This window comes from Bubalus bubalis, chromosome 21 (assembly GCF_019923935.1).
Source record: "Bubalus bubalis isolate 160015118507 breed Murrah chromosome 21, NDDB_SH_1, whole genome shotgun sequence".
NCBI classification, from domain to species: Eukaryota; Metazoa; Chordata; class Mammalia; order Artiodactyla; family Bovidae; genus Bubalus; species Bubalus bubalis.
The window spans coordinates 12,532,063-12,548,272 of record NC_059177.1 but is presented as its reverse complement, the minus strand read 5'-3'; the positions used below and the strand labels follow the sequence as shown (position 1 = coordinate 12,548,272).

Here is a 16,210-nt window from a genome sequence, read left to right as displayed (position 1 = left end):
AACCAGTCCATACTAAAGGAGACCAGTCCTGGGTGTTCATTGGAAGGACTAATGCTGAAGCTGAAGCTCCAATGCTTTGGCCACCTGATGCGAAGAACTGACTCATTGGAAGAGACCCTGATGCTGGGAAAGACTGAAGGCAGGAAGAAAAGGAGATGACAGAGGATGAGATGGTTGGATGGCATCACTGACTCAATGGACGCGTGTTTGAGCAAGCTCCAGGAGCTGGTGATGGACAAGGAGGCCTGGTGTCCTGCAGTCCGTGGGGTTGCAAAGAGTCAGATACGACTGAGCGGCTGAACTGAACTGAATCAAACTCCCAAGGCAATAGAAATAAAAGTATAAGTAAGCAAATGGAACCTAATCAAATGTATAAGCTTTTGCACAGTAAAGGAACCCACAAAAGAAAGCTTACAGGATGGGAGAAAGTATTGGCAAATGATGTGACCAACAAGGGCTTAATTAATTTCTGAAATATACAAAACAGCTTACACAATTCAACAACAAAACAAACAACCCAACTGAAAAATGGGCAGAAGACCTCAACAGACCTAACTGCTCAACATTGCCAATTATTAGAAAAATGCAAATGAGAAATGTAAATCAAAAATACAATGAGGTATCACCTCACACTGGTCAGAATGGCCATCAGTGAAATCTCTTTAACAAATGCTGGAGCGGGTGTGGAGAAAAGGAAACCCTTCTACACTGTTGGTAGGAATGTAAGTTAGGAGAGCCACCATGGAAAACAGTGTGGAGGTTCTTCAGAAAACCAAAAGCAGAGCTGCCATATGGTCCAGCACGGAGTAGGTAATGGCAACTCACTCCAGTCTTCTTGCCAGGAAAATTCCAGACAGAGGAGCCTGGCAGGCTACAGTCCATTCGGTTGCAAAGAGGAGGAGCCCCAACAGCTAAGCACACACACACACACACACGATCCAGCAATCCCATTCCTGGGCACATAGCCAGAGAACACTCTAATCCAAAAAGATACATGCACCCCTCCCTATGTTCATTACAGCACTGTTCACAATAGTCAAGACAGGGAGACAACCCAACTGTCCATCAACAGAGGAATAGATAGACAATGGAATACTACTCGGCCATTAGAAAGAACGAAATCACGTCACGAGCAGCAACAGGGTTGCAACTTCCTTAGCATACTAAGGAAAGTAAATTAGAAAGAGAAAGACAAATACCATGTCATATCACTTACACATGGAATCTAAAATATGACACAAATGAACCTACCTATGAAACAGAAACAGAATCAGGGACACAGAGAGCAGACTTGTGGCTGCCGAGGGGGTGGAGGCTGCAGGAGATGGGCTGGGAGACTGGGTCAGCAGATGCAAGCCATCACACACGGAAGGGCGAACAGCAAGGCCTCACCGCACAGCACAGAGAACTCTGTTCACTATTCCATGATGAACCATAATGGAAACGCATATTTAAAAAAGAAGGTGTACATAGGTACAACTGAATCACTTTGCTGTAGAGCAGATTCACACAACATTGTAAATCAACTATTGTTTAATTAAAAGCCAAATACACAAAAGTGACCGATAACACCACAAGTTATTTTAAGGAAACAGAGATGACTTAGCATTTGCGTTAAGGAGAGGCCATCTGAGACATGCAAAGCCTACTGGAAGGGGTCATAGGAAGTTATTGCTGAATGCGTATAGACTTACAGTGTTGCAAGAGTTATGGGGAAGGATGGTGGTGACGGTGTATAACCCATATGAGTGTATTTAATATTTCTGATTTGTACACCTAAAATTTAAGATAGTAAATTTTATGTATATTTTGCCACAATTTTAAAATTAGGGGGGGTGGAAATCCCAACAAAATCTAGGAAGAGAAGGAGGTAATGACACTCTAAGAAGGGAAGAGAGTCTTGGACGGAGAAGAAATAGAGATGAACTGGGTACCCCTGAAGTCCTTCTGTAATTTGAATGCTTAAAATATTGACTTCTATATGAAATATAAACAATCTGCAAGAGGCAACAAAGAAAGAATTAATTCAAGGTTTAGCACAGTTGGTTGCAGGAAGGTTGACTTTCAATGCATCCATTATCATTTTGAATACACTGGGATGCAGCCATCTCAATATAATGTAGAGCTCGGTACTTGCAAAATGAAAGAAAGAAAGAAAACAAAAACAAACATAAGCAACCTTATTTAAATCTTCATGTGTATACCTATGGATGTTTCTGTTTGGCAAAAAACAACAAAATTCTGTAAAGCAATTATCCTTCAACTAAAAAATAATTAAATTGGAAAAGAAAAAAAGAATTCTCCAATGAATTCTTTCTGGGTTGCATCTCACAAATTATTTATATCTTATATGGCAGTGACTTGATTAGAAATCCATACCACAATAACTTGCAGACACTCTGGATTTGGGCTTTGGCTGGCAGAAGTGGTGCTCCAATCAGTCAGGGAACTCCATTAGTACAACCCTAAGGACTCCTTGACCTATCCAGGCAGCACTGTTTGGGGGCAAGAGGATGTCCGGCTGCCAAGGTGAGAAGCCTAATAACAAAAGGCTAATTAACACTTCCCTCGTTTAAAGTGCCTGTTTCAAAAGTGCCTATTACTCCACTGAGAAATAGAAAAGAGTGTCCACAGGTTCCCACGACCACATCTTCCCACCGACTTGCAGATGTGCCCGTGTACTCTTCCTTTCCTCCAGGTAAGAATCATCCCTGCCCTTATCTAAAGCCAAACTCTTCACTTGTGTAAGAGATCCCTTCCCTCCTGCTTCCCCAAGGAGTGTCTTCCTGCATTTGTCTTGTTTCTCCCGCACAGTGAATCTCTTCTCTCTGCTGGATAATACCAGGAGGCCAGATACCTCTCATTTTAGAGCCCTCCTCTTGATTCCATATCTCCTTCAGCTCTTGTCTCAAATCTCTTCTCCACTCAGAGATACTTAAGAGTTGTTTCCTGTTCCCTGGACCTTATTCTCTCCTTACCTTTCTTCTTCCCACTCCTTCAGACACACTCTTGTCAAAATCACCAATGCTCTCCATGTGGCTCAATCCTATGGGCCACAGTCAGGCCCCACCTTATCAACCCACCAGAGCATTTGACAACATAGATCGCTTCCTCCTCCATTTGGCGCTGGAGATACCACTTTCTCTCCCCCAGTTCTCTGACCACCTCACTGCCTTTTTTTTCACAGTCTCCTTCACTGGTTATTTCCACCTCCCTGGCCTCAAAACATCAAGGTCCCCAAGGTTAAGTCCCCAGATCTCTTCTGTTCTCTATCTACATTCACTCCCCTGGAGATCTCAGTTCATTGCAAAGCTTTGGACACCATCTCTCCACATTGATGATGCCCAAACATTTTTCTCCAGCCCAGACTCCTCCTGAGGCCAGATGTGAACATTCAATTCTGTAACAGCTTCCCTTGGACAACAGTATCTTCCAGCATCACTGCAAAGCCATGCACTCTTCACTGTCTCAGTAAAGGACAACTCCCTTCTTCCAGTTGCTCTGGTCAGAAAGCTCAGAGTCATCCTGGATGCCCCTCTTTCCAACACACCAGCAAGTCCCAGACAGACAGCACCTTCTGCAAAACCGATGCTGCAGATTTCTCCCCATCACTTCCCCCACTGTCCTCAATCCAATGTATTACCTTCCTTCTCCCAGACAACTCCACACTCCTCTCTGTTTCCACTCCATGGTCCATTCCTTACACCACATCCCAGGGAGTCCTCTTAATATCCAATCAGATTATGTCCCTTCTCCTCTCATGACTACCCAGTGGCTCCCACCTCCCCACTAACTCCCCAAACTATCTACTGGGAGGTTATTAAAAGACATTAAATATAGTGCCTTGTGTTACGCGGTAGGTTCTTGTTGTTGATCTATTTTATATACAGTAGAGTGCATAGCCAGATGTTTTTTAACCTGCAAATCAAGAAAATGACTCTTAGCTACAATATATTTATCAAGGTCATTAATGTAAATTGCTCAGAGGGAGCAGAAATGACACTGCATTAATCCATCATTACTCAGAGTTAACAGACAGATGCTCACAGGCCGGGGAAAATCATAGGCAGCTGATGCCAACGCCAATTCTTTGGAGTTTTTATCACATTCGACTTGGCTACTTCCTAAAGGCATCCAGGTATATTACCCAAAGAGGTATGAACCAGTAAGACGGTACCAGATCCTTAGAAGAGGAGGATTTTTGAAATGCTTGGTCTGGAGATGGTACAACGGCAGCAGTGAAGAATGTGGATTGTGTCTGAAATCTCCTGTGCCTTCACCAGCAAAAGAGGAGAGCCAAAAACACTATGTACAGACTCCAGATACGACATCAGAGCAAATTCAGGAAGCACAAGGAGCCCAGGTCATCTTTCGGGAAAGTTCTATTTGTCGCCCTGGTCACTTGGGTCACTCCAGGCTAACAGAACACCTGCCACACAGACTCCCCCTCCTTCCAAGTATTACAGATGTCCAGTCACAGGGCCTGGCATCTCCGACTTCACGGAGTCTCCAATGATGCCAGAAGGATGCCAAGGCCATGTTGCTACTCTCTTGTCTGTAAAGATCCACCCTCCTCCCCAATGAACCTGGACTTGGAGGTTAGGCACTTTCTATTCTGAGAGTGTTGGTTTTTGGATATTACTTAACTGCTTTGGGCCTTAGTTTATTCATCAAAAAAAATGGGGTGGTGATAGCTATATTCAGAGGAGAAAAGAGACCGTGGTACAAGTAGCTGTGATGGTTTCTAGCACAAGGCAGGGCCTCAAGCCAGGCTCACAACTCTTGTCCTCTGCTGCCCCAAAGTTTATTTATTCATTTATTTAACTTTTGGCTGTGCTGGGTCTTCGCTGCTGTGCAGGCTTCTCTCGTTGCGGCACGCAGGGGCTACTCTCGAGTTGAGGTGCAAGGGCTTCTCACTGCGGTGGCTTCTCTTGTGGAGCATACAGGGTGCTCAGGCTTCAGTAATTGTGGCTCCTGGGTTCTAGAGCACAGGCTCAATAGTTGTGGTGCATGGGTTTAGTTGCCCCATGGCATGTGGGATCTTCCCAGATCAGGGATGGAACCCGGGTCTCCTGCACTGGCAGATGGATTCTTTACCACTGAGCCACCAGGGAAGCCCTGCCTAAAAGTTTAAAGTCCCCTTCTCCCAAACCCCACTGGCCTTAACATCACTGTCTAGAAACTTGCTCATGTGCCCCTCAGTTCTCTTCCCTCTTCATTAGTGGAAAGGGGTGAAGATGCATTACCTTGAGACCTCACATGCACAGGTATTGCAAGCAACCCATGGTGATTCCCAAAGTGCCAGAGCTGCATGTGCAGGTTTAGACCCACCATGGGACCTACATGGGACCTGAAATTTTACATGCATCTTCATGAATCCAGTTTTGTTTATCAAAATATGAAGGGTGGAGAGGGTGAGGATGCAAGAGATGTTATTCTGCTCTGTAGGTAACATGAGTGAATCCTTGGAAATATATGACTTCTGTGTTCAGTGACATATGCTGCATGATGTCAGCAGCTGCTATTCAGAATGTGAAAAATATTAATAAAGTAGGAAAGGTTTATGGGCTTCTCTGGTGAGTCAGATGGTAAAGAATCCACCTGCAATGCAGGAGATGGATTCCATCCCTGGGTTGGGAAGATGCCCTGGAGGAGGGCATGGCAACCACTCCAGTATTCTTGCCTGGAGAATCCCTAAGAACTGGTGAGCTACGGTCCATGGGGTCACAAAGAGTTGGACATGACTGAGTGACAAAGCATAGCATAGCACCTAGGAAAGGTTTACTGTGGTAAAATGAATAGAGCAAGAAAAATAGTGATCAACTGGTTAAAAAATGGGCAAAGGACCTGAATAGACATTGTTCCAAAGAAGACATACAAATGGCCAAGTACATGAAAAGCTTCATCATCAGAGAAATGCAAATCAAAACCACAATGAGATATCACTGGACATATGTTAAAATGGTTATTGTCAATAGAAAAGAGATTAGGTGCTAGCAAGGATATGGAGAAAAGGGAACCTTTTTGTACTGTTGGTGGTAAAAGAAAATGGTATGAAGGTTCCTCAAAAAATTGACAATAGAACCACCATATGATCCAGCAATTCCACTTCTGGATATATATGCAAAAGAAATCAGTATCTTGAAGAAATATGTGCACCTCCATGCTCACTGCAGCCTTATCTACAACAGCCAAGGTGGGGAAGCAACCAAGAGACCATAGGTGGATGAATGTATAGAGAAGATGTGGCATGTGTGTTCAATTTAATATTCTTCCACCTTAAAAAAGAAGGAAATCCAACATCTGCAACAATACAGATGAACCTTGAGGATATAATGCCAAGTGAAGTAAGTCAGACCAGAGGAAGACAAGTACTGTGTGATCTCAGCTATATGTGGAATCTTAAAAGGCTGAACTCATAGAAACAGAGAGTGGAATGGTGGCTGCCACAGCCTGATAGGTGGGGAAATGGGGAGACGCTGGTCAAAGTGCACAGGCTTCCAGCTATGAGTAAGTTCTAAGGATCTAATGTACAGCCTGCTGATGAGAGTCAACACTGCATTGTATACTGGAGATCTACCAAGAGAACAGACCTTAAATGTTCTCACCACACACGCAAAGGTAATTATGTGAGACGATGGATGGGTTAACTAACCTTACTGTGGTCATCATTTTGCAAATACCTATGGGTATCAAATTATCATGCTGAATACTGCAAACTTGCACAATGTTATATGTAGATTATATCTCAATAAAGCTAGGGGATAAAAGAAAAACAGTGACCAAGTTCCCACTGACAAACGATTGACATGTGGCTGACCAGGAGGCAACGTGAAGTTGTGTGTGTGTGTGTGTGTGGTGCTAAGTTGCTTCAGTCGTGGAAGTAGCTATAGTTAGTTTGACACTGTGTACTATATTTAAACATATCTAAAGAAGTATATGCACTTCTATATTTATGACTCATTTTTTTTGAGGATGGACCACTTGCATGAATTAAATTTATTTCTTAAATCAAAAACCACAATTTGCTACCTTTTTCTTCCCTAGTAACAGGAGGGTGAAGAAGGACAACATGACCTATCAGGGAGCTGCCTCTGTGCAGAGGTTCCTGGGCCCCGAGATGTGAAAGATGTGGAGAAGGAAAAACAGGCGTCAGGCCCCAGTGCCTCCAGAGAACCTACCAGACCCTCTCAGGAGTAAGACCATTTGCCCAGATCCTGAAGGAAGCAAGGCTGGTCTGTGTGAAGCCTCAGAGCTCATTCCTGACAACCCCTGGAAGACATGGACGCCCGGAAGTGGTTGATGATGTCTGGCTGACATGGGGAATGCCATCAGAGAACAGTCTTGTCCCTGACACCTGGGAGATGCCCCCGTGACTCCAGAAAGCCATAGGAAGATGCCACCCTCCCCCAGGGCACCTGGGACACCAGACCACTGAGGGTTGGTGTCATTAGTTCTCGCGTGTTCCCTAGGGTCTCTGGGCCACGCTAGCCAAGTGACCGTGAGTTCACCTCTGAACGTGACTCGGGATCGGCTGCCCCGTGAGTGAGATGGTAAGAGCAGTGTGGTGGTTTAGCAGGTGGGTTCAAGTCTCAGCTCTGCCACATACTAGCTGCAAAACTTGAAGCAATTCACTGTACCTTTTTGTGCCTTGGTTTTCTCGGGTGTAAAATAAACATAACACTAGTACTTAGTGTTAGGGTTTTCTGCTATTAATAGCAGAGGGGGTCACAGAAGCAGATGCCAAGACGGGAAGGAACTGGATAGGAGAGCTATGTGTTAGAGGAAACGGCTGTAAGGGAGGTGGGGGAGCCAGGGGGGCTGAGAGAGCCTTCAGACCATCATGTAGTGTGTCCCCTCGGTTGGAGAGAGGAAACGACGATTTTGGCAAGGGCACTGGGGTGTCATGGAGCCAAAGTCATTGTCAGAGGAGCCCCCCTCTGCCGAAGGTGGACCTGCCCAATGTCCATGCCACATTCATCACCTGAGCGGGGAGCCGCCTCGGAGCACAGCGGTCAATTACACCCCCACAGTTGGAGGTTTGAGGGCACCTTCTCATGCCACAATTGCTGTTGTAAGAGTTTAAGAATTTGCTTGATTCTGGTGGAAGTGCATCTAAGAGACCTGAGTTGAGCCTCCACAAACGCCCCCAGCTTCCCACCCTCTGGGACCACTTTCCTTCTCCCCACTCTCCGTGCTCCATCTACTTGAACAGCCCTCCTGGCTTTATTCTTTTCCCCCTCTTCATCCTTTCCCTTTTCTCTTTGCAGTGCTGCCCTCCAGCCACAAGCCCAGCCAGAAAAGCTGCAGAGTAAGGGGAGAGGTATGGCAGGAAGGGCTTGGAGGGCCCTCATGTGAGGAGGAAAGCCTTGGACCAGCTGCTCCATGCCCCCTCCTCCCCAGGCTGGACCTCTGGGGCAATGCGGTCCATGCAGGAGGCTGCCCCCCGAATCGTGGCCATATACTGCCCCCACCCACAGGACATGTGCCTGGCTTGCTTCGCAGGGAGAGTTTGCCAGTCAGCATCCTGCCTACACCTGCCAGCCAAGAAGCAGGGGGAGCTGGGCGCCCTCACTCCCCTCCCAGCATGATGGAGATCTATTTTAGTCCCCACTGCCTGTTAGTCATCACTGTGGTGGAGGGACATTAATCTCCACTGTCAGGGGGAAGCTGAGGAAGCTAATACTTCTCCTTTGGGGTGTGAGTTGCAAAACCCTTCCTCAAACCCCAGCATTATAAATCCCGTATTTATTTTCATAGCTATGAGCAAAATCCAAATAGCATCTTTCTAAAACTGGACAAAAGATGCCATGACTTGTCCTGAAAGCAGTCCAAGGCCCTGGGAGGTGAGGCTAAGAGAGGCTACTCCAGCAGGGGCCCCTCTCTGCTTGAGGGGACAAGAGGGGTGCCACGAGCCTTTCACTCTGCAGGACGGGCTGACTTCCTCCCCGTGCTTCTCATTTCAGGAACCGGCCGAGGTAGAGCAGTCTGGGAAACATTTACACCCCAAAGAGTGGCATCCTCCCACCAAGGGAACTGCCAGCAGCATAGCACAAATCGACTGAAAGAGAGAACTGCCATTGCGTGTGTGTCTGCTGCGCCGAGGCACTGAGCTAGGGGATGGTGGCAAGGCAGTCTGCAGCCCTCCACACCACTGGCCTGGTTGGCACTCACCACAAGGCAGCCCTGAAAGCCTGAAGGACCACTCACAGTGTCTGTCCGAGTCAGAGTCACACCACTGTGCTGGCTGCTACCCTTACAGGGTTTGAGGCACAACTTTTGGTTGATAAAGTCAAGTGCATGATCTTTCCCAAGCTCGCTTCCCCCCTTCCCTGAGAGGATCTGTGACTGGTTCCTGCCCCGGGGAGTCTTTCTAGCTGAGCTGATGTGAAATCCACTAATGGGTGCCTCTTCTGCTACCCATGGAGAAAGGTGAGACAGTCTGGCCAAGGGGTGCGCAGGCCCTCGGGTTTTTACAAGGAGGAGGACGTTCAGACACATACCCACAATGGGATGGCTGGCCCCCCGGAACTTGCTGGCTGATCCACCTGCCACCCAGAACTTACTTGGATGGAATTTCATCTTGTTCTTTATAAAGAAGCTTCCATTTTGTGGACTGAGGTTGGTTCCCCTGCAGACACCACCCCTGGAACAGCCCAGTCATAAGGGTAACCTCATGATTAACCTCCTGTTTGCTCTGCTGAGGGTATTAAAGGTTCACATGCACACGGACCAGTCCCTCCTCAAAACTAAACCACTGGCCAGCTGCCTTTTGCTGTAACTCTTTTCCAAAGGCTATGTCTGAAAGATCACACCATGTAATAGTGACAAGGGGGAGCTCCAGAGGTCACAGCCCAGTGCAAATATCATCTTTCACCTACCAGCTGTAAGATCTGGGGCAAGCTCTCAACGCTGTTAGACTCAATTTATTCCTCCATAAAGTGAGTGTGACAGTAATAATTCACCTCATAATTAACTGAATGACATGAATGAATTAAATTAATTAACATGTATTCATAGCTATAAAGTTCTTAGATCTGGACCTGGCGCATAACTGGTGCTCCATGAATATTCATTGTGGTGGAGGTGGTGGTGATCATTATTGGCTGCGTCCCACGAGCAGAAGGGCTTCCCAGGTGGCGGTAGTCATACAGAACCCACCTGCCAATGAAGGAGACATAAGAGACTCGAGTTTGATCCCTGGGTCAGGAAGATTCCCTGGAGAAGGGAACAGCAACCCACCAAAGTATCCTTGCCTGGAAAATCCCATGGACAGAGGAGCCTGGTGGGCTACAGTCCATAGGGTTGCAAAGAGACACAGCTGAACAACTCAGCATGCACACACGAGCAGAAAACGGCCAGACTGGGAAATGAACGCAGGACCATGTTACTACTCAGCTACTCTCTTTCCAGGAGGTTGCTTTTAATTTGGGAACTTCCATCCTTTAAAGTAAAAAGAGGGTACTTTCTCTCTTGAGTTATTAGCAAGTAACTGGATGTTTTAGTTATAACAGCCTCCTCTTTCAACCTGCTGGTTGGTGTTGTTTGGGCTTTACCCAGGTTGAAAACACCCAGCTGTCCCTGTCTCAGACAAGAACTGTTGTTCTATCTACAGAAATAGGAAGAGGAACTCTGGGGAAATTCACTTCAAATTTTTTCATCTTCAGATTTTGAAAAAGCCAGAATATTTAACTAGATTAAGAACTAAAATTAAGAAAGTTTCTTTCACTTGTTTCCCCCAACTCTTTATTTTGAAAAATTTCAAAGCTAAGAAGTTAAATGAGTACTACAATAAACATCATATAACGTTTACCGGGATTCACCCATTTTAACCACCTGCCACATTTGTTTGATCTCTGTGGAGACAAAGAGAGGTTGAGAGAGGTGCCTTTGGGATGCCTAAGTGGGACTGCCAAATGTCCATTTTTCTAAGTCATCGGGCTAGTGTTTTTCCTATCAATATGTGTGCTCTTTATACTCAGACTATGAGCCATGACTGGCAAATACTTTTGACCCATTTTCTGTTTTCACTTTTGTTTATCATGAATGTTGACACCCAAACTCCTAATTTTCAGTTAGGTAAACATATTAAGTGCTACCTTTGTGAATTCTTTTATGTCAGAAAGTCAGAAAACACTTTGATATACTCTAGGCTGTGGGGAACACATCATATTCCACACCTCTGGCCCCAAAGATTGGTCATGAGCATACATCTGTTCCAAGATGGCACAGTAAGAGTCAATTTCAGGACACTGTGGTCACTGCTGGAAGCAGGTGTCCCCTCTCTCTCAGAGCTTCAGTTGGCGGGCTGGAAATGTAGATATGTTCACCGCTGTCTTGTTACCATTAGGAAGAATCTGCTGGACAAAAAAGCCAACACAAAGAAAAGCAGAACCCACTGATGATGAAACACAAACACTCCTGATGACATAGCTCAGGAACCCAGATCCCATCACACCCAAATTCCTGGCCTTTTCATTACATAAGGCAGTAAATTCCCTTTCATATTTACTTCAATTTAAGTTTCCATCACTTGCAACTTTAAGAATTGGGCAATGGGGACTTCACTGGTGGTTAATCTCTGGTCAGAGAACTAAGACCCCAAATACCATAGAGCATAGCCAAAAGTGAAAAAAAAAAAAAATGGGCAATGAAGAAAATTAGATGTAATCTCACCCTGAAAGGAGGAGTTTCCCACCACCTCTGCCTCCAAGGCCTATGTCCAGGCTGCATACACACCCCCTGTAGAGGGTCTCTGCCTGCTTTGGATACTGTCACTGTCCAGCTCAGCGTGGCTCCCCAGTGGTCTCCAGATGACAGTTATTTGCAGGGGAACCAAGAAGGACTGCATGACAGAGAATGACGGGACAGAAGGATCTGGAGGGTAAAGCGCCCATTTCTCCTGCCCACACTTGGGGCTTGTCTCAGCTCTGACTCCATGTGGTGGTTCTGCCTCCATACATGTCTGCCTTCGGACATTTGTTTTTCCTATGACCTGGGCAGATTTCTTAAATTCTCTCTGTCCTTTCAGCATTCTCAAAAGAAAATGCACAACGAAGCCAACAATAGCTACTTCTGAGAGAATGTTGTGAACATTAAATAAGAAAATCATGTTATGTGAAAGCAGGAGAACCAGACAGGAGATATACATACATATCCTATTAGTTATACACACACACACACACACACATACATATATGAGATTTAAGACATTGGTTCATGTGATTATAGGAACTGGCAAGTCTGAAATCTGCAGTTCAGTCTGGAGACAAAATTCCCTCTTCTTCAGCAGAAGTCAGTGCTCTTGTTAAAGGCCTTCAAATGACTGGATGAGACCCACTCACATTATGGAGAGTAATCTGCTTTACTCAAAACCCACAGATTTAAATGTTAATAACAACTTAAAAGCGGCTTCCCTGGTGGCTCAGCAGTAAAGAATCCACCTGCCAATGCAAGACACAGAGGTTCAATCCCTGAGTTGGGAAGATCCCCTGGAAAAGGGCCCGGGAACCCACTCCAGTATTCTTGTCTGGGAAATCCCATGGACAGAGGAGCCTGGCAGGCTACAGTCCATGGAGTTGCAAAGAATCGGACAGGACTTAGCGACTAAACAACAAGGATATCATCTTAAAAAAAATACCTTTATAGCAACATTTAAACTGGTGTTTGACCAAACAACTGGATACCACAGCCTGGCCAAGTTGACATATAAAATTAACCATTACAGGACCCAGTGCAATGTAGACATTCTAATACAGGTTGGTTGATTTGAAGTGAATTCAGTTTCTCCCAACAAACTCAGCAGCAGTCTTAGGGTATGCTTTGAAGGGGACCTTAACCATTATTTGGTAATTAACAACAGAGCACTTTACAGGTGGTAGAGCCCTTTCTTATATAGGATTCCTTCACAGGAGACTGGGTGCCAGGGTGTAGCAGGAGGGATTACTGGCTTCTTTACAGAGGAAAAACATGAGGTTTAGTGAGAGGCAAACCCATTAACAGCTCACTATAGTCTCCTGTGACAGGTGCATGGATAGGAAGGCAAAGGGAGGACAGAGGCCCCTGTGCTCTTACTTTGGTTCCAGTAAAGAAGTTTGGATGTTTGGTGTCCATCCCTTTATTACCTGTGTCTTGGACTATTTTAATAATTATCTCACATCTACAGATTAGTTACTTAATTTTAGTTTTCCTGTTAGATAAGGAGTACCCTTTCTATTTTACCCTGGGGGCCTTGATATGCCTCAGGTGGTCCCCAAAGCCCAGGAATTTAGACTTCTTCCTGCGCAGAGTTTCCTTATGTGACCTAATAGCCACTAAAGCAGGAGTCACAGACCCAAATGCTGACAAAGGCCAGGTAAGCGACTTAACGGGAGTGAGGCAGCTGGTAGGGCAATGGGGGTCTTCAGCAAACTGGAGCAAGCATATCCCATCATAAGACAATAGCTACAATGCATCTCCAAGACACAGTGACTTTGGGTAGCTTAGGACTTTTAATATGTGGAAATAGGGATTTTAAATGAAATAGCCTGATTTAAACTGGCAGTCAATTCAAATTGTTTTTTAAAAACACTACAAGGGGGCTTCCTGGGGGCATAGTGGATAACAATCCACCTGCCAATGCAGGAGACATGGGTTCCACCCTGGTCCGGGAAGATCTCACATGCTGTGGAACATCTAAGCCTGAGAGCCACAACTACTGAGCCTGTGCTCCAGGGCCCGGGGGCCGCAACCACGGAAGCCCCATGCCCTAGAGCCTGTGTTCTGCAAGAGAAGCCACCCCAACGAGAATCCTGAGCACCGCAACTAGAGGGCAGCCCCTGCTCGCCACAACTAGAGAAAAATAATGAAGACCCGGCACAGCCAAATATATATATATAACTATATATATATTTTTAAAAAACACTGTGAGAGCCAGATAAAATTCATCTTTAGATAATCATTCCTGCCTGGTGGTTAAAAGAGAAAATAAAGTGTGCTTTTGCATGACTAGCTTGGCACATATACCGTCTATCCACTCATAAATGAAGGAGGCAAGAATTACTATATTTGCCTATTTCTTAGTGCAAAGTTAGAGGAGGATCTTGCCTGGAAGATGCAGAAGCAAAGAAAATGGGGACCTGGCTTCCCAACATTTCCACCAGGCTCTCCACTGAAGACACTGCTTAAGTGTTGTCAACTCCCTTGCAAGGTCTAACAAGAACAGCCTTAAATGTCATTTCTCTAATTGATCAGTCACTACTGATGCCTTTTCTCCTAGGTTGTGGAAGCTCCCCAAGGAAGGTACATCTGTAACCATCACTTGAGCCGGAGTCCGTTCAGCTAAGAGCCTCTGCATCTAGAACAAGGATAATTCACCAGGTCAGCTGCACTAACCCAGGATGGGAGGAGCGAGCACTGCCCTGGAGAGTTCCCAGCATGGGGTGTGTTCTTCTCACTTCTCAGCTGAAGACACCCACTTGTTGCTGGAGTCTCACAAGTGTACTGAGTGTACACAGTCCGGGGCAGGAAGTAGAACCACTCCCTCCCTTGGCCCCTTTACACGGAAACATAAACCCAGACTCTTCAAGGTGGAGGACACTGCCCTGCAGTATCACTGAGTTCTCTCTCAGTACCTCCTAAGGTTAACAGTTTTCCCCAATTTTTTTTTTTTTTTTGGTTCATTTGTCTCCAGCACAGTTCTGTGGTCCTCACATGCCCTTCACTTACTTGCCTGACATGAGTCACATTTCCTGCCAGGAGAGAGAAGGAAACTCTGAGAATGCAGGTGTCCAGCTGCCGCCCCTCAGAGCCCCCTCATCTCAGAGCATGCTCTGCTCCTTCTCCAAATCCTAGACCAGAGTTCCCTGCCTCCTCAATCTGAGATTCCCCTGGATGGGGAAGAACAGGCATGCAGATTACAAAATCATTTCCAAGGATCCCATGCAGTTTTGACTGAGGACTGGAGGCAGGGCTAGTGAAAGACCCTGCCTTCAATGAGCTCACCATCTACTAGGGGAAACTAACATGAAAACTGAACTTATATCTGGAAGGCCCTTAGTCTCTCTCCCGTTGGTGTGGATGAGTGAACCAGAGTGGGGAAGGGGTTTCTGCCAGGCAACACTAAGGGATATTAACAGAAGGGATTTGTTAGGTAAACCAAAGTGGCTGCAGCGTAAAATCTCTTAGCATAAAGTCAAAAAATTATACTAGCCAGGGAGATTATCAAGCATGTTTGAATCTTTTTCAGGCATCATAACAGAAGATCAATCCAAGTAGTGAAAGATGCCCACCTTTTAAAGAAAAAAGGTAGAACTGCAGAAAAGGAAAACCAGGACTTCCCTGGCAGTCCAGCAGTTAAGACTCTGCACTTCCAATGCAGTGGTGCAGGTTTGATCCCTGGTTCAGGAACTAGATCCTGCAAGTTGCATGGTTTGGCCAAAATAAAAGAAAGAAAAGGAAAGCCTTCCTCCCTTTCCTCAACATGGAAAGCCTCTCCCTGCATCCACTTTCCAATGGTCTAGGGAGGGAGAGGGGAGAACGGAGACTAGTCGAAGACTAAACAATTTCCAAAGATGGAGGAGTCTGAAGGCTTGCAGTTTCTAGGAGCAGAGTCATGACCCAGGTAAGGAGGGAATATGGGTACACTGGAGGCTCTAGAGTTTGACCTTTCTAAGGTTGAAATAAGTCCTACCTCCAATCCCCATGCCCCATGGTGTTGGTAGAGACCACATGGGAGCCTGAACGTTTCCTCCCACCAGGAGGTAGCAAGGCCCGCCTCCCCCTCCCACTGCGGTGATGTCCGTGGAAGCCTGCCAGACAGTCAGGGCTCTTTCCACTATCTAGTGAGAACGAGGCCACATGCTCTCTGTCGTGTCAGTGGCGGTCATGTAGGGCGCAGTAACAAGGCCCTTCTACCTCTTCCCTCCTTCTGGACAAGGAGGTTATCAGCAGAGGTTGGGTGGGAGCCAAAAACTTCACATACACCCATCAGTAACGGGGAGTTTCCTTCCCAGGTGTCGAAAAGTGGGGAACCTGGAAGACTTCCTTCACCAGCAGTAAGGAGGCAACACCACTCCTTCTCCTGCTTGAGTGATGTCAAAGCAAGTCAGCCAAAATAGAAGGTTTGAATAAGATCCAGAGTCTTACAGTATCCGAAATGTCCAGGTTTCAACTAAAAATCATTCATCAGGGGTCTTCCCTAGTCGTCCAGCAGCTAAGACTCCATGCTCCA

The 16,210-nt window shown here is 46.0% G+C and overlaps 1 protein-coding gene across 11 annotated transcripts in view; it reads right to left on the bottom strand.

Moving 5' to 3' along the window:
- CCR8 (C-C motif chemokine receptor 8) overlaps nucleotides 1-16,210 on the bottom strand; it is a 137,641-nt gene that overhangs the window by 71,368 nt on the left and 50,063 nt on the right. The window contains exons 3-4 of one of the 11 annotated variants that reach the window (XR_003105761.3): nucleotides 11,181-11,357; nucleotides 9,991-10,161 (exon numbers count right to left, since the gene is read on the bottom strand). The exons of the other annotated variants lie outside the window; for them this stretch is intronic. The gene's annotated coding sequence lies outside the window, so the exon portion shown is untranslated. Of the gene's footprint in view, nucleotides 1-9,990; nucleotides 10,162-11,180; nucleotides 11,358-16,210 lie in introns of those variants that run through there. 11 annotated transcript variants of the gene reach the window in all.